The sequence below is a fragment of the Stegodyphus dumicola genome, chromosome X2, assembly GCF_044657685.1.
Source record: "Stegodyphus dumicola isolate Sdum_Otavi_A_Nest chromosome X2, ASM4465768v1".
NCBI lineage: Eukaryota > Metazoa > Arthropoda > Arachnida > Araneae > Eresidae > Stegodyphus > Stegodyphus dumicola.
The window spans coordinates 147,372,499-147,397,640 of record NC_140781.1 but is presented as its reverse complement, the minus strand read 5'-3'; the positions used below and the strand labels follow the sequence as shown (position 1 = coordinate 147,397,640).

Below are 25,142 nucleotides of genomic sequence, written 5' to 3'. Positions count from 1 at the left end.
AAAAATTCAATAAGAATATAAAAATTTATTTAAAAAAATTGATATTTATAAATTATACTTTACAGGACAAAAATTTTATGATTTATGTTTTTCTTTTTTTTAATTTGCTAGTGCTTTAACTTTTTCTCTTTAAAAAGGCTTCTCTGTCGCTACGCCTTTTTCTTTTTGAAGGGGGCAATATGCAAGATAAAATTATATGAATCAGAATTATAATATAACTATAAACATTAATTCTTCCTCTCTATTCTAAAATCGTAATAACTTCTCTGCATTGCGTCATTTCTAGATCACTCTATGGCACGCGCAGCTCTGATGACGTAATAATTGGGAACTGAAACTGCCTTTGTAAACCAAAACTTTTCTCTTTGCGTGCTTCCATCTTGCATAACTATGCACTTCAGCTTTTGCTTTCTACTGTGCTAAGATGTAATTTCGCTGGCTTGCTTTCTATCTCAACAATATCAAAGATGTAAATTTTCTGTGGAAAGGCACGACTAGAGTGCCAAGTGATTGTGGCCACCAAATATCAGTTGCAAATAAAAATGGATATAAAACAGCCTCGACTGCCAAGTTCTTTAGATATTACCAAGTTAGCATTACTAGCATACTATGCAATCAAAATCTTCCTCAATATGGGTCTAATCATGCATCTACAGTGTTCCGTCTTTTCCTTTGCTTTTATTATGACATATATATACATATATTTTTATACTTTTTGGTGCGGCCGATTGCAACCAAAATGCGAGGTGCACATCTACATGTTATAGCAGTCCTATATACAAAATGAAAACGTTCTGAGGCTACTCATTGTTGAGTTATGCGAGATACATACGTATATATACACAGACGCCACGAAACATTCTCTTCAAAATTCATTTTAAATTAGTTTTACAATTTTTGGGGGGGAAAAAAAGAGTCCTCTATTCTGTCCTTACACGACTTGTTTAAGTCATGCAAAAACATCGCTAAATTGCATTCGATAGCAGTGAAAATGGATATTTGCGTTAAAATAAGATGCCCGACACTTTTCGCAATTACAATACTTCCTTTTTACTTCGTACAAGGAAGTAGAAAGAGACAGAGAACATTTAAAGAAGAAAGGCCAGGAAGAACCAGGAGTCTAAATTTAGTCAGCATGTAGTCTAGGTGGATAGTCAGCTTCTTGTAGAAATCATATCTAAACAGAAAAAAATGTACAAAATGTCACTCATGCCCTTAGATTCGATAGATGTTATTTCATAAATTGACATACTGCAGTATGTCAATTTATGAAATATACATACTGCACATTCGGTAATAAGCTACTTCTAATATACTGCACATTCGATAGTAAGCTACTTCTAATATATTTTACCTATTCACCTATTTTATCCTCTAATATATTTTACCTATTCACCTATTTTATCCTCTAATATATTTCTACTGACATACTGCACATTCGGTAATAAGCTACTTCTAATATATTTTATGCTCAGAAATCTCAAGTTCTCAGGAGAAAGTACATTCTCAATATTGAACTGCAATACTTATAATAATAAATTGCTTTGTTTCTTAAAATCATTTTTATAATTAGCAATAAAAATCACAAAATGAAAGCAGAAATTTTAAAGTTTGATAATTTGAAAGCTGATAATTTTGACATAGAAGAAAAATTTAGCTTAGTTGAATATAGTAAAGCAAGTGCTATCTACCTAAAGCCAGTGATGCTTCAGTGGTAGACTTTAAAAAAACAGGCTCATATTCATGTTACACATGGGAAGGGGGGAAGCTAAAAATGCCCATACAATCACAGCCTATTTGCTGGGATTCAAACCCAGATTAAACTACCAGTGTTCATACTCATTACACAACAAAAATGGCAAAACATTAAAAATCTACAAAATAAAATTGCCTCTTTTCAAGAGATAATGCAATCTCTTGAAAATTAAGCTATGGAAACCATCATTACCACTATCTCTTTAAATTTGATTTGTGTTACAATCTTAATGGCATCATTGTTTTAAACTTCAGAACTTTACTAAAGTTAATAAAAGCATATTATATTAAATGTTCATTAAATTGTGACCCTAGCGTTAACAAAATGTCAGTTTAGGTAAAACACATTTGGATAAGTTTGGAAAAACAGAGAAACTGAAATAACAATTCTGAGCAACTATAATAACTTAACTACAGCACCAAAAAAAAAAAAAAAAAAAAAAAAAAAAAAAAAAAAAAAAAAAAGGAGTGAATTGCAGATGCCAGAAATGTGCCTCAATTACACAAACTCTGCAAACTCGATGGCAATAATAGATGAATTAGAAGGTAATATGCCCTGCAGTCCTTTTCAGAAGGGGCCGTACCTTTCAGGCTAATAACAATAGCTGCTATTTTTGTTACAATAAAATGTTAATAAAATATACACATGCAAACAGCATAGCTCACCAACCTGGAAATGTGAAAATCTGGGAGATTTTTGCCACAAATTCATGTTGTATGGCAATGCAATTTAAAAGGAGCTCCAAGCTGACTTAAATTCATTTTATAATGCAAGATTCAGGCTATTAAATTATTTGTAACAATTCTGATGTGAAATGTTTTAGTATTTAATTGGATATTTTAAATTTTATGTTTTTGGCTAATTTCGTAAATTTAACCGAGAAAATCCTGAATAAAGAAGAAAGCCTTTTCATTTATCAAAGTACTTGTAAATACAATGAAAAATTAATTAATAATTAGTGCACATATTTATCATGATAAACAAGTAATGTCCCAAATAATCAAGGAAAAAAATATGAACTTATTGAACATTGGTTGAATCTCCATATAAAAACCTACAAATGTCTGCAGTATATTAAGACAATTCAGACAAAATGGAATATAATAAGCAAAAGTTCAATAACATACAAGAAAAAATAGAGCTCAGATGAAATAAAATTTTTAACAAAAAAAAAAAAAAAAAATTTTTTTTTTAAAATCATTAGGGGTGAAGGAATAGAATGTGCACAACTTTAAGTTTCCTTCATTCAATAAATTTCATTTATTGTTGTAAAACACATTCCTTTCCTTCCTAAAGGGTAATTAAAAATGGGGAGAATCAACGATCTACCAGGAGACGAAACGGAAGAGTTGGCAGCTTTGAAACAGCATAAATATGCAATGACCTCAATATTTCAGTGATCTTAACTTGATGAAGCATTTACAAATATTTTAAAGCACCATTACAGACCTTGTACCAATCTCTGTTCATTAATGGGTCTTCTATTATAAATACTGATCCCTACTGTACAATGCTGCTGCTTCAGAACTTATTGATTTGATACTTAAGATGGATTTTTAAACCATTATCAGAATAAAAAAGGAAGACTTATCACAGTAGCAGATAACTGCGATTAAGTTAATCTTCGGTGTACACAGTATTTTACAACTTGGTACCTTGCTGAAAACCACACACTAATAATTCTGTGGGAAAAAAAAAAAAAAACTTGAGTTTATTGATCATTAAATGGATCTTAAAGCCTATGCAGATTTTATTTTTTTCTCTTATTTATTTAAATATACTGTTTTAATGAATAAAACAAAAAATATACAAATTTTAGAACATAAAACATTTTTATTAAAAATTTAAACTGTTGTTTTAGGTGATAAGATTTAAATATTTATAAAAAATTTCATTCCAGAGATTTTCCAAACATTTTCCCTTCTTGAAGATGTTTTTCATTATTAAAATTAATCATGAAATGATCTCCGTGTTCCATATTTTTAAAAAAAAATTAAATATCCCTCCTTTTTGTCATTAAGGAGTTTTGCAATACCTTAAGCTTACCAACTGCTTCAAATATATTTAAAACCATGCAAAAATTTCATTTTGGATTAAATAAAGAATACTTTCACCTTCGAGAATTTGTCCACATGGTAAGCTAGTCTTAGTACACTTCTCCAATTTTACACTTATTTTAAGTCTAAACTATTGTCCTATATTTGGAATTCAAAATATTAAGTACAATTATTGCCTGCAATTTCTAATTTAACATGTTTAAAAGTCATGTACTATTAATGTTCACATTATATCACTCCACTGCTCACACTTTAAGACAAATATCTTTTTTCATTCCAAAATCAGATACATTAAAAGCTGGCAGAAAATTTCATGTGTAATAAATACGAAATCCACCCTTCCATATGGAATTTTCCGTCCATAAACACTGAGAGGGTTAAAGGAAAATTTATACAAATGATTTACTACCAAAACATTTGGCAATTCAAAGGAACACAGCAACTGGTTTGAAGATAACATGAATGATTTAAAATTGTATTGAACTTACTAGGCAGAAATATTTCATTACATGGAGCTAATTTTCAAAAGAATATATAATGTAACAATACAGTTATATACTATAATATAGACCTGTTTTATATAAAAGCATATAAACATAAGACAGTGAAAGATATACAAAATTACTTGAAAGAGGAAATTACATTTCTACTAACCCAAGAAGACAAGATGGAGAATAAGTACATTCAGTACATTTTTATATGCAATCAATTAGATTTGCAAGGTTCAATCAATTTCACAGTAGATGAAGTAGTTAATATTGCTAATCAGAAAATGTAACATGATTTCATATTTATGACTTCAGCTGAAATTTTTAATTTTATCATTTAACAAATAAAAAAAAAAGCCAATAAAATGCTTAAAATACTCACAATAAAAAGTGATGGCCATCTTAATTTTGAAAATATACAACATCTCACTGATTAATACATAGTTACAAATTACAAGTATACCTTGTTAGTAAAAAAAATATTTATCCAACAAGGTATATATAAAACCCCTTTTAGCCAAACCATTTTGCAACAAAGAGTCTACCTTATGATGTGCTAACACCAACACCTTTAAATGCATGGGTTAGGAACCTGGACCTTTTCAGAATGCCAGCTAAGCTATGGTCTTTTGCTTGTATCCTCTAAAATGAAAAATCTGCCTTTATTACATGGAATAATATAAAACTCAAAACATTCTTGCAAGTTAATTTTCTATACAAACTTATTATACTTTTCTTTACACATATATATTCCTGCATTAACACCTTAAGTGGATAGTTCAGGTCTGACCTGCCTCTTACATAATAGCTTTCTTGACTACAGACCATCCAACTGCAATAAATCAAACAAATCTTTCTTCTTCAATTATGAATTGAAATAAATACTTTACTTATATAATTACATTTTTTTTATTCTGTACCAATACGATGTCTTACTTACAAAGTTCTTTTCTCCTGTATACTACACATGCCCTTGTTCATCTTTCCGACGTTACTTCAAAGGGAAAGTTATAGCTAACTGCTCACTCAGAGTAACTATGAAACCATTCTGCATTTTTCACCAACTTGCTTTGCGCAAGCTTGTTATCCCAAATGAGTTACAAGATAGAAAACGCAACAGATGGTTACATTGGCCAAACCCACTGCAAATAACAAACACAAAAGGCTGATACATCCATTATATCCACTTAAGGACTAAGTTAATGCAAGACACCAAACAGATAGTAATTTGAGATCCTGAATTTCAATAACTACAATCTAAGATGGTGCTTATAATTTCCAATGAGAGTAAAAGAATTTTATATGAACCTGAATTAAACCATTAATTTTAAGATAAAAAAATGATTACTTTCTCTTAGATTGCAGCTCAAGTTTAAATATTCTAAGCCAGGGAGAATTCCCCCTGGAGAGGAATTTATAGTTTCAGGGGGAATGCAGTAAGCCTTTAATTGGTTAATCTTCGGATTATGGTAACTTGGCAGTTTTTAGGCGAAAATTTGGCGACCAACTCTGCTACAGCAACCTGCTAGTTTTTTTTTTTTTTTTTTTTTTTTTTTTTGATGCCGTTTTGTTTTCTCAAAGTAAATGGTGTTTTTTTTTTTTTTTTTTTTTTTTACTCAACATTTTTTTCCCAACAATCTGCTAGCCGAATTATGCTTACGCTAGAACTTTTATGGGAAAAAAAAGTGCTTAATCATGACGAAGATTAGGTGCGAAATTGGGAGAAAGTGCAGAATCACAAACTGCTTGCCATGTTTTTAAGAATTGCATGTACACGTCGTCCTATTTTCACTTAAAAAAAATATCCCAGAATTGCACAAAAAATGGCATTGCGCACACTCTTGACTTTATCCATGTACACTGCTAAAGTCCTTGCTAGTAACCTTTATCGCCTTACCAAAATGTCGCCAAACTACCTGTTACCATATTCCAAACATTAGCCCTTTAATTTAGCTGTTATGTATTTAGTTTTAGTTCATGAACACAAGAAACTAATTTTATTCAAGTTTTCAGATTTATCAGCATTTTCTACCCTTTTAATTGTTTAATTTATAAAATGCATTAGAAAATAATGTAAAATAAATGTGTATGTGCTTTTTGAGTTTTGGTAAGGAAGAGGAGGACTGATCTTCTAGCAGGGGTAAAAGGGGCACATTGGTCAAAACAGGTTGAGAACCACGGTTCTAAGCTAAACACTTGCCCCCTCACCCCAAAAAATGCTTTCATACGCTATATAATTAAGAAAAACTTTTCTATAAAACTTATTTTTCAATGGCAGCAAATCAAGTAAGTATTATGAACTTTCATATGGATGTTTTTGCCTCTACTTACAATGACACATAAGACTGCTCGTGCAGCTAACATTTTCCTATAAATAAAATCCTAAACACAACTATCCTTATTCAGTAATTTTAACCACTTGCTTCTCTCACTAAAATCTGGAGACCTTAACTTATCCAGGGTTCATACACATTGAAATTAAGTACTTTTAAGGAAAGCACATAGATATTAAGTACTCTTAAGGACCATTAATGGAAAAAAAATTATAGAACTGAATAAATTCAATTAAAGATATTAGCTATGCCTGAACTTCACTTTTGTGATACCAACCTAACAATGAAATAGATCCACAAATAGAAATTATTATAAAACATATTTCAGAATAAAAGTTATCAGGGTAGCATGTAAAATCATAATCATCATGATTTGTTACAGAAGACTGGCTATTTCCACCTCTGCCGCTTGCCTAGACAGAGGCCTCCTGATCAAAACAAACCTGAAAGCTGGTTGTAGATGTAGGCACAGTTAGCAAGATTTGAAAGTTAGTTGTGCTCTGCTTGTCTGATGCAGTTAGTGTCATAACTTCATGTAGAGTTCCTGGGGTTGTAACCCAGTTAATATATTTTTATATATCCATAATATATGCACATTCTTTACATGCATGCATAAAGCATACAAAAAAAAGTTTATGGCTTTGAGGTCCGGGTTATAGATCATTCTGGATAATGGAAATCCGGATTACGAACTTTGTACTGTAATAACTGTACATATCTTTGAGGAATAATTTTCTTTCTCTTTTTGTATTCACTTTCTTTCTTCAACATATTTCCTCTTCATTTTATAATTTTTGGATTTAATTAACGATTTCTGTAATTCTAAAAAAAATAAATGCATTTAGAATGTATAGGAAAAGCTGCTAATTTTATTTCTTTAGTACTATGAAAATTCAGAATAAATACAAAATGATAATGGGACTAGTTACAGAGCCAGTATAGCAGAATTTTTAGAATTTAGTGACACACCGAGCAAAAAAATCTAGAAATAACAAAATTTTGGAATTTAAGAAGGCACTAAGTCAGCAGAATTTAGGATCCACAGAGATTGCATCATGTGGCAAAATGGATAGTGCCAGCCCTTGTATGATGCACAAAGCCATAGCTAAGGTTTTCAGCACCCGGGGACAACTGAAGATTTTGTGCTCCCTTCTATAAGCCAAGAATGAAAAATCTTTCACTCTAAAATTTTTACATCTAGTAAAAGACTTCTAGTATCAGAAGTAAAACATTTAAATATTATGTTTTCATTGTTCTTCAGAAAATCCTCCAAAAAGTAATGGTTCATTCCAATCTTTCTGTAAAATACATCCATTACATGTTAATACCATGAAGACATGTTTCTGGAATCTTTTAGGTTTGTGGGTCTATAAATCTTACCTTCAAATTCTTTTAAACTTTCCAAGTTGCAATATCTAAAATCCTTACATAGTTATTTTGCTTTTGCTAAGAATTGTTTCTAAAGTGCGTTACAGCACAATTTAAGCATTTATAACCCTGCTTATTTTTCAGATTCAAAATATTGTATAACAAGTCGCCAAAAGGAAAGTAATGTTACTTTATAATATTACAGAGAAAAATAAAAATGTTTCATTTTAATGCTATTGCTTGAATACAATTTCAATATATTAGCATTACTTTAATGGAATTGATCAATGTTACTATCGGAAAATTCCCAGAATTCCGAATAAAATACTTTCTATAGAAACTGATCCTTAAACTGCCAAAATGTTGATAAGTCACCAAATTTGGAAGCGTTTAATAAAGCATTCACATTCCCAAAAGCAAAAAGTTGTTCGAAATGCTCATGTTTCACTTCTTCCTCAAACTTGAGTATCCCATCCTTTCTATTAGAAATAGGAACAAATTATAATCCATGAACCTATTCACGCATCCAAAAGATAACTATATTTATCAAAAAATCACCAAAAATATTTGTCCAAAATGTTAATTTACATTTAAAACAGTCATAAAAAACAAATTTGAGATGATTAAAATTAAGGACCTTCTGCAGAATTTTATCGAAATTAAGGAGCAAAAATCGATTCCAAAAAAATCTAAGGACTTTTAAGGACCGTACGAACCCTGTTAAGCAAGAGCGTAAACAAAGAAAGCTTGCTTCCAAATACAGCAAAAATTCCTAAAGGTAAAATGTTTTCAAACTTCAACAAGTCCCTTCATGGAAAACCTTTAATTCTAACACAGGAATTCAGGATGGGGGACTATGCATAGGTAACATGCATTCTGCTCAAATCTAGATTTTAAATACTTATAAGTTACCAATACAAGATAGGAGACCACATGTAGGTAACATGCATTTTTCTCAAACCCAGATTTAAAAAAAAAAAAAAAAAAAAAAAAAAAAAACTTATAAAAGTTACCAATACAGGATAGTTCCAATATATTTTAGCCAAACTCAGAGAACATTCATCCATTTAAATTTTCCACAACAGCAATTTTTTTTAGCAAGGTCTACAGAATTTATTAAAAGAGTTCTAAAGTTTCAAAATGAAAATTATCATTGCAAAACAGAAAAATAATTTTCTCTTTTATAAATGCTTCATTTTTGTAAATATCAATATTTGTCATTTTCATAAATGTTTTATTTAGGCAAATGGACAGAATACTTATGAATCAAAAGATCTAGTTAGTAAACAGTTGACCACCCGAAGGTAAAAATATAGAAAAGGCAAAATCAAGAGTTAAATTCATCAAATCTAATGAGAATGCACTAGCGAAGTAAAGCACTGCGGTTTTACATAATTTCTGAGTAAACTATTCACACGAATTGAAATAATTCTTGCATTTAAACTTGTATTCCTAAGATTTAGTTTAAAATTTAACTTGAAATTAATGTAGATAATTAGATTTTTATTTAATTACAATTAGATTAGAGATAATTTGAGACAATTAGATTTTTGTAGCGTAGTTTACGTGAGATAAGATAACATGGGGTCACGTGATACGAACCGGCGAATCAGGATGTTGAACCATGAAAGCATAGTAAATTCTTAATGTCTTAACAAATTTATTGTCTTTATTTATTGCCTTTTTATAAAATTTTAAACCATATTAAAATGTTTATGCTTTCAAAATAAAAAATTCTGAGAACTACCATTTTTTATGTGTATACTGTATGTTGTCGGCAACAAAGTCAGCTTGGCGAGATTTGCGCCGGCGAAATGGAAAAATACCGAATTATGCAATACATTAAAAAAATAAAACACATTCTTCTTCAAATCTTTCAGTTCTCCCCACACACACTATTCTTCTCACAAAGCACGCAGTGATCAATTTTCACTTGAAAATAAAATCACAGAAGTGAGGAGACTTGGCTTTGTGCAACCCTCAACAACAGTGGCTAACTAGGAAACGCATTTCCTTGTTATTCTCTTTAGAAAATTCTCAGCAAAATTTTGTAGTCCTGCAGAAATTTTACGAGTTTCTTCCATTGCTGACAAATTCTACAAGCTCATATTTTAAAACTAAGTTTAAGGCAAAAAATGTCACAGTTTGTTTTTAAAACCATCGGAACTTGGTATACAACAAAAAAGAACGCATATGAAAATGGCAGCATTGCTTGATTGAAGGACTGTTAGCATGATTGCAGGAAGAATGGCTATGAGCATGGCTGTTAGAGTTTGGGCCATTCTGTAAATCTGGCAACTTTTACCAAGGTTTCTTGGCATTAAAATAACTATCTTACTTTATTTAAAACAATAATTATCATTTCTTAAATATTTTTTTTACAATAAACCAATTAGGGATACTGATTGCCATATCAATGACCCAAGTTCGAATTTTGAAGAAGGCACGCATGTTAGTAAAAATGTAGTGCTTTGTGCCCTTTAAGCTGTGTTCAGACGACTGTATAAAGGGCATAAGTGGTTTAAGCCTAGCTTTGTTGAAAGGCAACCAGTCTGTGCTACGTCACAAAATCTGGTTTGGTGCTCTTGGCATAAAGTTCCAAGTTTTCAACTTTATGCCAACTAGGTATAAGCCTTGACCAATCAGAGTGAACACGCAAAACCTGAATAGGAAAACAAAAAGGGAAAGCTGTAGACACATCAATGGATGCACAAATTTAGCTTCTCTAATTGGGTGTGGCTTAGACCCAGGGTCGCAGGTGTGAACGGAACTCCTGCATTTTATTCCTTGTGACTATGCCTCTGTGACATATATGTTACCATATGAACACAGCCTTAGGCACTCAACATCAGGATGCAAGTTTCCTTGAGAGATTTTTAACTAGAAAAGAAAAAGAGAACTCTTGGGTCTCTTCTCGTCATTGGAGTTTCTCCACCAAAATTGGGATGAAGCTAGGCAAACTAGTACTGTCACTTTTGAGGTGAAGGCCTTGGCCAATGACAAGCACTCTCTTTTCCTCTTGGTCAGATATGTTTTGATCAGGAGGATGATTAACTATAAAATGGGCTACATACTACATTTCTCATTACATAAACACTTTGTAAAATAAATTGTTGAAAGTTTCCTTATGAAAACTTTATTACTGAACTTACTATTACCAGAATTTGGCTATTTCCTGAAGCTTAAGTTAATTACAAGATGCAACAAGCACGGTATGGGAAAATCATGCATACTAACTGAGAAATATAATTGCTCAAGGCTCCACATGAAAAGCTGCAGAAACTAAAGGAAAAAACTTCAAGCTAATGAACATTTGAATTCAGTTTCTCCCCCTTCATCAGTGCTTCAGAATCCACTTTCAGTTCAGAAGAAAAAATATGCTCTGTTTATTAGATACAATGGTAAATAGTGATTTTGCAGTTAAGACAATCTAATACTAAAAAGACTAAAATTCCCTTTTTTAAACTGCAATGAGAATTTAAAATCAACGGATGATATGTTTATGGGACAACATGCAAATGAAGCTTGTTTTTCCTCAAAATAATTATATGTCAGTGGTACAAACTATCTCAAAAATCTACTACAGGTGATACCTTTCCAGCTGCCTATTCACTTTCGTTTTTTTTTTTTTTTTTTTTTCAACCAAAAAAAGCTCTTGCCCTTTCTGATAAGACATTAGAAGAGTGAACCCCCAACATAAAAATAGTCACTAAACCTGGCGATGAAGTGGTTAGGATGGGGGTCCGGACATTGACCAAGAGTATAAAAGCATGTTGCATCAGTACTTCAAACATAACTCGCACAGTAACTGATTGAAATGGACGCATCAAAGGTGCTCGTTTTGAGTTGTTTGCTGTATGATTTTAAAGTGGGCCTGTCAGCAGCAAAATCAAGTCACCGAATTTGCCAGGCCTTTGGGGTTGATGCCATTAACGAACAAACCGCTAGGCAATGGTTCCAGAAGTTCAGGTCAGGGGATATGTCTCTTGGAGATGCCTCACAGAATGGTCAGCCACAAGCACTGGATGGTAAGCCCTGAGAGCAGTCATAAAGAGTGACAGTAGCCAAATATGTGGTGAGCTTGGTGCATACTTCTAGGTATCCAATGAAATGATCAGACTCCATTTGCACCACACAGGAAAGGCATACAAGCTGGGCAAGTGAGTACCCCACTCACTTTCCCATGCAAAGAAACAACAGCATGTTTGTCATTGCTTACTCGACACCGCAATGTATCCATATTTGATCAAGTACTCACCAGCGACGAAAAGTGGATCCAGTATGACACACCCAGGCATTCCAGACATTGATTATCACCACGGGACCATGTGCCTCGCACTGTGCAACCTTCTCCCATCCACACAAGATCACACTCTGTATCTGGCGGAATAGTCGCCAAGTGGTGCACTATGAGCTCCTGCCAGTGGGCCAAACCATCACGGCAGGCTTGCACTTGCAGCAGTTAGAACATGTGCATCAGGCACTGTTGCATAAAAAGACAGCATTGTTCAATCGTAAGAGTGTACTCCTCCTCCATTACAATGCGAAGCCGCATGTGGCTCGGGAGGTCAGGGACACCATCCAGCGACTGGGCTGGGAGACACTACCCCATCCACCATACTCCCTAGACCTTGTGCCAACAGACTACCATCTTTTCCATTCCCTGGACAACCATCTTTGTGAGAAATTCTTCAACAACCGGCCAGATGTTGAAAAGGCCTTCATGGACTTTACAGAGTCCGAGACTCCCGAGTTTTACCACGATCGCATCGCACAGCTAGCCACTCGGCAAAAGGCACTGGATGCTGATGGTGATTACTTTGAGGATTAGCAGTGATTATTATTTGTTTTATGACTTCTTTCCGACTGTCCAAAACGGAAAGAATGTTTTTGGTTACCTCCTAATATTTGATAAAATTTTTAGACTGAAAGTGTTTTGTTGAAATCAATATCAAATGTAACATGAAAAATAACAACCAAATTCTACTATTACATTTTGTGTAGTACTATGAAAAATATATTTTAAACAGGATTATTTTTTCACACACACACATTTTTCGTATGTGCCCCAGGTATGTTTACAATTACCCCCTCAGGTATGTAAACATTTTAATTATTTTCTTAAATGGTTACACAATTTGAAAATTCTTTATTAAAAATCTGAAAACCTCTACAAATGAGAAAAAAAGGCGAATACTGATATGACAGAGTGTTTATTTACTTAACACATATTACTGAGAAATACTTTAAAATTTAAAAGTTTTTCACTCCCCACTCCCCAGCTGAGAATTAATTGCTATACACATGCATTATGTCTTCGATGAAATAACCTCAAAACTAACATAGCTATATTATATGTAGTTAGCGACTACTAAACAGTTAAGTGAAACTCAATACTACAGTGCCACTTTATCAAATTATTGTCAAGGTTTTGCTCTCCGCGACCAGAAATAATTGCAGTCTGCCAAAATTCCTAATATTAGCAATGAATTGTTTAAGAATGGATGACTTAATTTAGCCAACAGTTATGCATATTTAATGAGGACCAGCACGAAAATCTGGTCAATTAGTAAAGATGCACTGGGCAAATACCTGTAGAAGTAAATGGGATATCAGCATTTCAACAGTGGTTTCACAGATATAACCCAGCTGCACTAATAGTGCAATTCCACCAGTTTTGAATAAAAACACTTCAGGGGTAATGGGAGTCCGAGGATCTCCCACCCCTCTTCCCCTACTCAAAATCTCAAAAGGTTTAATTCTTTTAGTTTGTCATGTGTTTTGAGTGCTTCCCTTACTCCACAGATAGTATTCACTTATAAACATCCATGCTTTCTCTGAATTCAAACCTGGGCCCATCAGTACATAAATCAGCATCACAAACCAATAAAATGGCAGGACGGCGGAACATTAGGCAGCAGAAAGGTGGTTACTTTTTTTAATTACGGAAGGTACATGCTGGCAGAATTTAGTAGCTTTACAGATTATATTGGATGACAAAACAATCAGCACCAACCTTGCATTAACTAATATATTATTCTATAGCAAGGCTTCAATTTAACTACAGCCCGGATCTGGAACTTCTTAGCATTTGAAAGAAGCTACAATTCTAGTTAAAGCCTCTAATGAAAGGCTTGATTATTTAACACGTCATTACAAAACTGCAAAGACGGCTAATCTTTGGAATATGGTAACAGGTAGTTTGGCGACATTTTGGTAAGGCGATAAAGGTTACTAGGTAGGACTTTAGCAGTGTACATGGATATAGTCAAGAGTGTGCAATTCTGGGATTTTTTTTTAAATGAAAATAGGTCGACGTGTACATGGATGATACCGTGTATGTGCAATTCGTAAAAACGCGGCAAGCAGTGGGCGATCCTGCACTTTGTCCCAATTTCGCACCTAATCTTCGTCATGATTAAGCACTTTTGTTCCATAAAAGTTCTAGCATAAGCATAATTCGGCTAGCAGATTGTTAGAAAAAATGCAGCAGATTGTTGGCTAGCAGATTGTTGGAAAAAAATTTAAAAAAAAAAAAAATGCCTTTACTTCGTGAAAACAAAATGGCGTCTAAACAAAAACCAGCAGGTTGCCGTAGCAGGGTTGGTCGCCAAAAAATCGCCAAGTTACCATAATTCAAAGATTAACCGCAAAGACAACTAGCCTAAAAAAGGGTTCCTTCATGGAGGTACTTAAATAGGAAACTAGTTTGTATCAAAACATGCATAGACAAAAGCCTGATGTAAACAACCCATATGCAAGGATTCTAAACTACCAGAGTTCAATAAACCTTACCCTTTCAGCCATTGGCAGTCTCTCCATAAGAAAATGAGCATGAAAAGTTTTTTTCGTTTGTTTGCTGAAAATAAAAACACTCATATTGCGAAACTTTTTATACAAGTCAGCTTACTGAAATGTAAAATTTCTTTAATAAGAATTCTGGATATGTTTATTCACAAATGAAAGATAACTTTTTTCTAATTTAAGCAAATTTTATACTTTTAAAACCTCTCTCCTTCCCTTTTTTTTTTTTTTAAATGCATGTTTCCAACTGAAAATTACACAAACAGTTTAAACATAATCCACATGAATCCTCATCAGAATGAGTTTTGTTATTTTAAAGTTGAGATGTTAGGTTTAGTAATAAATTAGAAAATATTTAAAACACTCCTGGAAATATTACTTATAAAAATCCAGGTTTGTTTATGAACCAAACTTTTCACTAGTCATAGCAGACATGAAAATTGATGCATTCAGCAATTTTAATATGTAATTTTTATCTTTAAAGAAAAATTTTTAATGTTCCAGTTCAAAATGTTTTCAGTTATGGGAAGAAAGTAAATATTTCTTACAAAATTATTTCATACCTTAAAAAAGAACCTGGAATGCTGTTCAAAGTAAGTGTATTTCTTTTATTTTTGATTCATGTCTTTACCATTTAATTTTCTTGCATTTTACCTATTTTACATTTTTTTTAAATCTATCACTAATTTATTTAATTTTAACAGTTCATTGTTTACTATTTTATTTTTTCTATTTACTTTTGCTCAGTGTTCCTAACTGGACTTCCAAAGGATTCCAGATATCCATATACATGTTAATTCTGCAGCATATCCTTTTATAATAAAATACAGGTTCTCTACATGTAAATGGTTCTCCATTCTCTCCTTTTCTACATTGTACTACATGATATACAGATAAACTGAAAGGATATACAGAAAAAATGACCTGCATGAACAACCATACTAAATGTATCTTCAAAGTGAATTCTGTAAAAGTTTTTAAGTCTTTGTGTCTCAAATCAGAATGTATCTATGACATCCAAGTGCAGATGTCATTGCAATGCTTAACAGCATAAAAATTTTACTTTTTAAAAAAATTAATGCATCTTTGATATCTTATACCCAACTTTTTTATAATTATTGCCAATTTTATACAATTATGCAAATCTGTGGCTTTTGTTAGTAACTTCAGCTTCTAGTAACCTACGCTTTATCAGAACATTAAAACAAAATTATCATTTGCTTGTGCAACCTATGCAACAGGATCTCAAATTTACAAATTAAACATTAATTAGAATTAAACACAGTTATTAAGTCAGCACAGAAAAAAAAAAAAGTTCCTCCCACTCAACATCAGTATGTATGGCTAAAACCTGACTTTGAGGGTTATCATCAAAATTTTCTTTGCAGAACATACATAGGTTAAAACATTACTTGGAACAGGTAGAAAAGTCTATATCCAACAAGATTTATATATATAAATAAAGTCAAAACATTTTAAATTTCAATGAACTACAAAATCAAGAAACATTACATCTACATCAAATTACATCTAAATGCTGCATCTGCAGACAGAAATACACATCTACACCAACTAACTCTAAGTAACTTGTTTTCAATACATACACTGTTTTTAGGGCTAATTTAAATTTATAGTATAAAGCAATTTACTTACAACACAAGACTGACATTTACAGATTCTGTATAATCATCATCTGAGTCACTAAGTACAATCAGGATATCTCAATACTCACTTCATTCAAATGCGTTTATGAGTAACTAACAATCTTACATAAAACGTGGCTAGCTTTTAGCCTGGAAAATGGATACTAAAAATAAAAAAATTATGGATTCCAAAGGAAGTGATATTCACAAAACGCTTAGGGTATACAAATTTAACTGCATTAAAAATTTCACAGCTCCAACAAGACAGAAAAGGAAAACAGTTAAATCCTACGTCAATATTTTCATTTAAGGCTTTGGAAAAGGTCGGAATTAAAGTAAAAAATTCTTAATATTAAAAATATAATAATTCCTAGAAATTTTAAAATATTAACGAAGTGTACTAGCGAAGGATACTTAATGAACACTCGAGGAATATAACTTCGTGCAACTCAAAATAAAAGAAAAATTTAAACGTAAAAATTATCTGATGAAGAATATAGCAGAGAAACTAATCTTGAAGAATGATACTGTCAACAACTCAGGATATATACCTGCAAAAACTGATGCCAAATCTCTATTCGCTTCGCCAATGTTATTCAGATATGAATAAAAGAATACATTTCAGATCGTGAGATATGAAGATACTTTAAAAATAAAATCAATTTTCAGTAACATGAGCACTTTTGCAGAGATGAGAAATGTTTCTCATTTCGTAAGTGCCAAACGGAGAAAAATAACATGAGAATCTAAATCGATGAATTCTACTTTTCAATAAAATTCCATTAATCGTACATTTGGCTATTATTTACTAACGCGCACAAAGAAATTAATTCCACAAATTAAATTTGAAGAAAATTTTATTAGGCGCATTCTTAAGTTTCAGATTCAGAGTAGGCTATTATACCAGAAACCTTGAAAAACTGATTTTCAGCCAATCGTACTGCGCTTGAATATAATAATAAACAATATTTTTCACAAACTAGTCGTACTTTTATTTCAAATTTATGAGAAAGTATATACTAGAAAATAATAAAACATATAAGGAAAAAACGATTAGAAACCTGTTTACTACAGTACAGACTGAAAAAATCGCTCACAGTAAACCAAGGTAGAAGTACAGCAGTAACAATACCCTCCAAGAAGGCTAAATAGCATCTTAACTAAAAACGTTAAAAAAAAAGACACAAAATCAATATTTAAACATTACATAATTGACTAACCTGTTTTTAAAGCGTATGTTTCAACATTTGTTAGAAAAAATTATGTTTATATCTAGATAAACTACAATCATACCTCCGAGACCTCACAAGTACGCCACAACGCTGGCCTCTCACATCATCATGATCGCCGAAAGCAGAAGAGGCCTGGCTCATTCTCATCGCGCATGCGTATATCGTCAGTAAACAGCTGACTAGAAAGGCTGCACGGTTCAGTTACGCTAACAAGAACCAAACTAAACATCTACGCGGCTTTCACGTTTATGCAAATAAAAAATATAAAAACGTGTTTATAAAATAAGTCTTTATTTAAAACTCATAAAATAATTAATGAACTAAAAGTTTAAATTAACTTATCATATGGTTTAATAAGAAAAACAGATTAAACAATTATCTTTACAGAATTTGTTTTCAGTTTTATATCACTAATAATGAAAGTGCGGGTAAGGGCTTTGATGAATTTTTAACGATTATAGCATGTACTTCTGACAAAACAATTCTATTATTAAATATCATTATTTAGGCGCTCATGCTTTTATTGCGCGTTATATAAAATTGCACTTGAATTTTGTAAAGAGAATTATTGTACCCAGTAAACTAAATGATAAATTATGTTTCCCCTTTTAGTTTATCAATTATTTTATGAGTTCTAAAGAAAGGCTTGCTTTACAAAGTTTTTTATTATTATCTATATTATCATTATTATTTTCTTCCCTTTGCTCACTTATATGTTATCAATAAAATTATTCAATTGAAATTTCGTTTTTCAACAATGAATAATCAATCTTTTATTTTCGATAATTCTATTATTATTTATGATCTTAAAATAAAATATATTATTTCTAACTTTGCATTCATATTGATCTGCATTACACGGTGATAAGTAAATTCATGTATAAGTCTTAGGGTATCTTGGACGGTGTACTTGCATTCTCTTCATTTACGTTAAAGCATTACTGTTATATGGGCTTTTCTTCAGTCAGCATTGTGCTACCAGCTCATCTTTATAACAAATACATTTTTCATCGTTAGAATTTTAAATTCCCATAAAAGAAGATAACATTATGGTCCGCTATAAAATTTTAAAAAAAAAATCAGCGTTTGAAATGAAATGCTCAGAAAACACATATAAACTTAAAATAGAATTTTTTTTTTAATTTTCCCATTTTATAATTTATTTTATTTTATTTTTCCCATTACGCATGACAGATTTCATTGCAAATAATTTTAAGCGGTAATCAATTTTTAAACTCTGTTGTTTTTAAGATTGGTAAAAGGAAATAAATAGTAAACGAAAAAATTATCTCTATTAAAAAAAGAGGGCGAGAAATAGCATTTATAAAATGGCAGAAGACTAATGTAGTAAGTTTAATTTCGTTGGAAATGATTATTTGTAGCAAGTGGAGCGAAATAAATAAATAAACAAAATCAATATTAGAAAAATGCGCACAGAGGCAAGAAAAAAGGTGTGAAGCATAATGACATGGTACCTAAAGTGAATCCCGTCACGTCCAAGAAAGAAACGAAACTCCCCCTTCTGCTCAAGGCTGGTGTGCCGCTGAATTATTGAGGAGACGCCACTGTAGTAACTGCTAGTTGAGATTAGGTTAGATTACATATTAAACTGCACACTGAATCAAAAACGCGTTTATTATTAATCTACGAGAAACTCTATTAATAATATAATAACGACAATTGACAATTAATATTGAATTACTGGAAACAATTATTTAGAAGGTAAGTTATTGCTCTTATTATATGAGGATCTTGTTCATAACAAGAGTCTCTCAGGTGAGTGTTTCAGGGCGTTCTGCGTATTTCCTCTGCCTAGAACATTTTGAAGACTAAATAAGTTATGCATTTTTAATTTTTCGGTTGTACTCTGATTCGTTATAGTTGAAAACGATATCAGACTAGCTGCAGAATCATTGGTTGGTCAGCCCCCTGAATTTGAGAAGCTTTGATGACAGACACAGTATATATCGCTAAAATTTCCTGTCAGTGGCCATTAAGTTATGGCTTTTGTAATATTAAGCGGGGGAATTACTGAACAAGCTTTTGTTTCTACAATGTTAGAGCATGTCGTCTTACACTTCGTAACAGCTCGAAAATTGAGACTTGTTAGGGGACCGCACGCATGAATTTCTTATCTTGTGTGGTCCGCTGTAGTTCATAGGCAGTGTATTAAAAAAAAATGCAAGAAACTGCCCAATTGATATCTTTTATCATTCTTGCTTTAAAAGAGGGCGAAGAGTTTGTTTATTATCTGGAAAAATTTCAAATTTTAATAGATTAATTTTTAGGTGTTGAAACTTTAAAATAGTAGACATCAAACAGTCGGAAAAAAATCGAGCGATTTTCGAAAAAAATCAGAAATTATAATGAAAGTCCATATCTTCATTTAAAAGATTTCTTTTCCCGATCTATATGATTGTGCAAGCAGTAAAATTCTAGATTTTTTTGTTCATTCTTTAAATGAAGAAAAATAGTTTTAAGAATGAATTAAAAAGAAAAATCTAAATCGAATTCTGAGAACGTCACTTCTCTACATTGTATTGTCATCCTCAAATAGTGTGAGTGCAAAATTTGAGATCGATAACTTGTCAAGAAATAGCTTAAAAATCTATGAAAACTTTTGAACAAAGATTAAGAATGCGCTAAATAAAAAATGATCATAACAAGAAGTAATTGAATTTACAAACTCTTTATAATGAGCGGTATTTCAGCAACAAGATTAATTAGACTGTTCATTTATTCGATTCTGTGTTCCAGCAACAGCCAACGAAATTCCTTCTGAGAATAACCAGTCTATATAACTGGATTCAGCAATGTCAGCAAATGAATAATAAAGAATGATCTGGCATAAGTAATATGTGATATAACAATCCAGTTCCTTTAATGCATGTGTGACGAGTAATCCCCCCTCACCCGTTCTGACTGGAAAATCGAATTCAGAACAATGGAAAACATAAGAAATAATCTCGGCATCAATGAAATGAGATGCATATATAACGATGCATATATAACGATAAACCCGACTTTAAAACTGATTACAGAACCAGCGAAAACTTAAGGTTACTGTTGTTGTCAAAATGAAAAATTCGCGACTCCGGAAGTGGAATTGCAGCATTTGCGCTTTATCGATTCTCTCTCTAGTAGAACATATACTATTTACACAAACAGTGGAATATTGAGTCGCTTGGGTAACGTTTACGTACGCAGAAGACCTTTCATTTCAGATTTACTTTAGTCCTCAGCTCATCAGTGGCTAAAGCCGCAAACCACCGGTAGTTCGCCCCGAATGCAGTTTCCAGAGGCTGTATAGAGTTCTTGTGTTTTGCCTTATGTGTAATGTAAATGTTAGCAGAGTTCCCTAAGAAACAAAACAAACTTCAACAAAGACATTTTTCCTTTTAAACAACTAGCCCTCGTTTGCTAAATTAAAGTAAATCCAAAAGTCTTCAGTTATGCCCGGAAAAAACATATTTCGGGAGAAAACATATAGAACTGGTCTATTTAGTTTCGTTATTATGATAAAGCATTAAAAGGCTATATGCTGTAGAAAATATGTCTTAATAATAAGACTTTCTAATGGAAAACTAGCTTGTTACACAGGTAAAACACCCGTAAGCCCCATGCAGCCAGCCCGTTAAGTCGCCGTTGAGTCGTTGAATCGGCCGCTCAAGTGGTTTCACCTGCTCGATTGCTAGAGAGCAGGCATCAAAATTATCCTAGTTTCAGCTGCATGAGCATCAATAAGTGCAATTATCTCTAACAAAGTCAGACACATTATTGAAGACACATTTTTTCTAGACAGATAGCCATCCCGTACTTAGCTATGATCAAATATGCAGTTATCATATAGCGCCGCTTAATTCATTTTAACGTTTATCCACTGAAATACTCAGTTTGAAATCTAGTAGTAGATAACTAGTTTTACACCGCCAGTCTTCCATTAATCTTCCAGTATAACCTTAATCTTCAGCCAAATTTAGAGACTATGAGTGGCAGACTCTTCCAATATTAAACAGCATGTAATATTTTTTTTTCACTTCTTAGCATATTAATCTTAAAGATTAGATAAAGCATATTAATCTAGCAAGAGTTTTCATCTATACGGGCAAGTAACTAGCATATTTACAGGTATTTTTTAAAACTTGTGGGCTCGATTAAACTAGTCTGGGGTTCTATTCCCAGTGCTTTTTTAACAGCCCACAACGTTCACTTTTCTTGTTTGCTTCTTAAAAAAAGAAAAAAAAAAAGGTATCAGTTAATAAGGAATTGCCAGCCTTTCTTTATTGCTCATTATGGTTTCCATCCTGAATATTTAACTTCTTTTATCCTGAATTTTATATTCTTTTATTGATAGTTAATATTTATATTTTAAGAAGTCACTTTTAAGAGACAAAAATAGGCTACAAATATTTAAAAAGTAAAGAAATCTATTAATTCAAAAGCAACTCCATTTAAAGGTAAAATAAAAAAGAAACAGGACTTAAGGACTGAAAATAAAGATCACCTTGCTGGGGAAAAGCACATTATAATGTGCAATACGTTGTAGAGACATTAGGTATTTGGAAGCAGGAGACATGAAAAATGAACCACGCCTTCGCCGGGAATCGAACCACGGACCTCTGGAATACGCGCCCAGTGTGCAGACCACTACACTACGAAAACGGGAGAAATACTATATATACTCCCCCCTTTTAAAGGGCGACTGAGGTTTTTAGGGGACCCAGTCGCCAAATCCTGGGTGTGAAGAATCATCACTCACCACCCTTTTAGTTCAGGCGCCACTGTAGAGACATTAGGTATTTTGGAAGCAGGAGAAGTGATGAAAAATGAGCAACGCTTTCGCCGGGAATCGAATCACCCGACCTCTGTAATACGCGCCCAGCCTGCAGACCACTACACTACGAAGGCATGCTAAGAAGGCGGGAGAAATACCTTATATACTCCACCTTTTAAAGGGCGACTGAGGTTTTTAGGGGGACCCAATCTCCAAATCCTGTGTGTGGATAATCATCAATATATGTGTGTGGATAATATGGCAAAGCACATGAGGGCTATCTACCTAAGGGAAGGGATGCCTCCTTCAAATTATACATGAGGAAATCCTCGAAAATCAACCATGCAGCCAACCCGTTCGTCTGGGATCAAACCTGGGTTGAAACCCAGGTATTCTAAGCCCTCGGCCACTGGTGGAGTGAAACACAACGAAATCATCGACATTCACGATATATTGTAACCCATGCTCTTCAATAAAATGTCAAAATCCTGCGCATTTCGAAAAGATAGTTTAGTTTTAGGGATTGGCATATTTTATTAAAATATTTGCTGAATCGGATCAGGATTATCACATCAGGTTTTAATAAATGCTAAAATTAACTTTTTTCAGTATTTAGTACAGAAAATGAGAGTGAATATGATACGAAACCAGGATCTGTTCTGATTAAAAGAAAAAAACTATCTTCACTTACATTCCGTCATCTACTTTAGAAGTGATCAGAGAATCTCATTTCAAATAGAACCCAGACCAGCGCCTGAGAAGTTAATTACGAAAGAAAAACTGGTTCAATCACACTAAGCATGCTGGAGAAATTTTATTTGATGCTGAATCTTGATATGAAAGAAAGTTTCGAAGAGTTCCGCTATCTCGAAAAAAAAATTACCACAATTTGGTGACAAGATAAAAATGTCAAGCGCTAATCAAATATTTTTATTTAACACTTTTTCTTTGGTAAAAATGTAGCTCATTCAAAATTTTAGATATTAATTAAAAAAATAAACAAATGATTTCTTTAAATTTATCCGCTGATACAGCTTATATCTCCATCTTTACTTATCGATCTATATACAATGAATTCTCGTTCACTCAAAACTGCAGAGTTTGAAATTTCAGTTAATTTCAATGAAAGTTCTAAAATCTCATTTAAGAAATAATGCTAATAAACTTTACTTACTCGAACTTCTTGGCAGATAACTCGAATAAAATCAAGAAGTTTCTCACTTTTGTGTGCTGTCGCTGATTGCTTAAAACATGACTAACCACTAATTTTCGCGTCTAGCCATCCGTGTATGATAAATGTTTTGGTAAGATGCTGTCCAGTCTCATCCACGCAATTATTTGCATCCCTTTGAGACTTTTCTCTTAAGAAAAATTTCAGATCACAGATTTTCCTAGAAATGCGCTTCTGTAAAACTAGTTCCGAGGACTGGTTCCCACCGCTGAGAGTTTGCCACCGGGAGCTAACCTACCTAAAAAAGCAGAATTCTCAGAAAAATTTGCGGCTTTTTTATCTGTTGCCCCCCCCCATCACACACACATATAGGAGTTCTTTGCCTAGTAGTATTGTTGTCTCATAGGCGAAATAGTTTCCGTGATTTCCAATTTGCCCATTAATCGATATCCTACAGCCATTTCAATTAGTTCCCTCTTTTTCGAGAGTATTATACCAGATAATCACTCAAGACTATAAACGGCTCAAAACTAAACGAGTACTATGTAAATGCTCAAAGTAAAAAATACAAAACGTTAATTACTCGTACTATCAGTGATTTATTGCAGCACGGGACGCTGTGAAATCCGCAACAATAGCTGTCTGCTTTCACAATGCCGGATTCACTCACCCGTCGATGGATTTTATTTAATTTTAATAATTTATATTCTTATTTGTGAATTTTTAATACACGAAAATTAATTTAATTTATAATGTTCGTAATTGTTAAGTTTGATAAACTTTGCGCAGTTAATGCAATTCATAAAATGTATTCAATGTCATGTATTATGTACCCAGGTGCAGAATCCCGATTCCCATGTACTGCATTAATATTCTTATTAATAATTATTTAATTGAATTCATAAAGCAAAATATGCCGAATACGCTTCTTTGTCACTTCCATTATAACTTTCGAAAAATAGCTGTAAAACTCGAAATAAATTTCTAGAAACTTGCTCTAGTAATAAGAACAAGATAAAATTACTGTTTGCTTTCATAGCAAGTTGATGCAAGAATATTATCTCGTCCCTCCGACTGTTCATGCAACCGAAAAAAACCACGTTATTTACTGTATGGCACAACAGTTAAAATTTATTTCGTAACATCAATGGCGCCACATGATAACAAGTGAAACCAGTTTAATCAGCAATTGGAATCGAATTCGGTAAAAAAAACTGCCAGTGTTCAGTGGTTTTTAAACCTTGGCCCATTGTCAGCCCCTACGATTCAATGAGGTAATATTACAGAAAATACAGTTATTACAGGAAAGATATGTTTCACATTAAAAATTCGTAGGAAAAATGTCCAGGAATTAATAGTCTGTAGGATACATTTATTTTAAATAACCAACTTTATTTAGTTTGTTATTCTTTCCTATAAGCCTTCATTCCTCTAACTGTCAGTGCCAGAATATTTAAATTTGGTAGCGCGTGTGAAGGAATGCAAATTCGACGTTGAAGAAAGTTTAAAAACCGAG

The 25,142-nt window shown here is 32.6% G+C and overlaps 1 protein-coding gene across 15 annotated transcripts in view; it reads right to left on the bottom strand.

Annotated features, from left to right (window-relative positions):
• The window catches only part of LOC118182554 (E3 ubiquitin-protein ligase TRIP12-like), a 400,228-nt gene that overhangs the window by 214,578 nt on the left and 160,508 nt on the right, over positions 1 to 25,142 (bottom strand). For 10 of the 15 annotated variants that reach the window (XM_085809624.1, XM_085809622.1, XM_085809635.1 and 7 more), the window contains exons 1-2: positions 17,670 to 17,814; positions 4,847 to 4,943 (exon numbers count right to left, since the gene is read on the bottom strand). The exons of 1 other annotated variant lie outside the window; for it this stretch is intronic. The gene's annotated coding sequence lies outside the window, so the exon portion shown is untranslated. Of the gene's footprint in view, positions 1 to 4,846; positions 4,944 to 14,797; positions 14,819 to 17,669; positions 17,815 to 25,142 lie in introns of those variants that run through there. 4 more of the 15 variants (XM_085809626.1, XM_085809623.1, XM_035351915.2 and 1 more) reach the window with 3 other exon arrangements.